This window comes from Drosophila teissieri, chromosome 2R, assembly GCF_016746235.2.
Source record: "Drosophila teissieri strain GT53w chromosome 2R, Prin_Dtei_1.1, whole genome shotgun sequence".
Lineage (NCBI taxonomy): Eukaryota > Metazoa > Arthropoda > Insecta > Diptera > Drosophilidae > Drosophila > Drosophila teissieri.
The window spans coordinates 18,558,990-18,560,341 of record NC_053030.1 but is presented as its reverse complement, the minus strand read 5'-3'; the positions used below and the strand labels follow the sequence as shown (position 1 = coordinate 18,560,341).

The 1,352-nt window shown below is 43.0% G+C and overlaps 1 non-coding gene across 1 annotated transcript; it reads left to right on the top strand.

The window, feature by feature from the left end:
- The first annotated feature begins 201 nt into the window (after positions 1–201).
- On the top strand, positions 202–274 carry Trnak-cuu. Its single transcript has one exon. It is a non-coding gene; the product is annotated as a tRNA-Lys (tRNA).
- Positions 275–1,352: the final 1,078 nt, after the last annotated feature.

The window sequence follows — 1,352 nt, the reverse complement described above, 5'->3', positions numbered from 1 at the left end:
ACACATTCCAACCCAAATGAACAAAAATACAGAGTTTCTATAGTTATTGGCAATACATAAAAAGTTATGGGTAATGTTCCATTTCAATCATAGATACATATGTAGGGGCTAAAAATGTAAACATGTGGCCGAGCGTTTCCACATCGTCCCTACCGCGGAGCCTGTGCGTTCTTGTGCGTTGTTTGCGGCAACCCATCATGTGCCCGGCTAGCTCAGTCGGTAGAGCATGAGACTCTTAATCTCAGGGTCGTGGGTTCGAGCCCCACGTTGGGCGAAACAACTTTTTTGTTAATTATTTTTTTCCTTATAAATCAAAGTAAACCTTTCAATAAAAAAAACCATTTCCACAATTGGTTTTTTTACTTCAGAGCAAGCTTCAGGCGTTTATGAAATGTAATGTTTGTTCAATTTTGTAGTTTGTATTAAATGAATTTGGCTGACAAATATTTGTAGGATGCTTGCAAGTGAAAGCCATTGTTGAAGTAGCACAAAAGCGGCTATGCATAAATCCGCAGCCATTGAAACGCGTATGAAAAATTCAAAAAGTGCCCCAAAATGGAGGACCCTTTCGCATCTGGCGCGAGCTTTTCAACCAGCCGCAGGACAATTTATGAATTTAACAAAAACTTCACACAAAGCGGGCTGAAAAGCAAATAGAGAAGCTCCACTCCCAGCACCCTTTCTTTAATTTTATTCGCATGTACCATGAAATATTTTCAGCTTGCAGTAAAAATTAGAGTGGGATAAACAAATACATTTATTACATGCGAATACAGCATCAAATCCCAGCCAGCTTTTATTGTGCGTGCCACGCCCCCTCCTCGCACAGGAAAAGGGGAGAGAATTGCCAAAGGCAGAGGCGGTGGGCATACACGTGACTTTAAAGCTCATGGGATTACATTGAACGCAGTTTTGTGTGGGATTTTCGAATGCAAAAAGCTTAGGAAATTAATGCGCAGAAGGAAATGCATTTAAATTATGTGGGTGACTGACTGCTCTGCGGTAATGGGCATGGGAGTGGGAGTAGGCAGTGTGGGCGTGGCTCTCCGGCGAGGTGTCCGCCGTGATGGAGGGACAACAGACAGCTGCCAGCCGCCTGCCCGCATTAATTTATAATTTCGCCAGGGGGGCTTACCCATTTTAATGGCAATGGCAGTGGCAGTGGCAACGGGAACGGCGACCCAGCTTTACAAATGAATACAAATTGCAGTTTGAACTTTGCGCTTTACAATTTTGTAATTAACGGCAAAACATTTTGCATCATAATTCCCGGAAAGCAAAAGTATTTCGGAATTTAATTAAGTTGCATTGGCCACGCAGATTTATCCGCAGCAGGGATGCTGTCCCGAGTA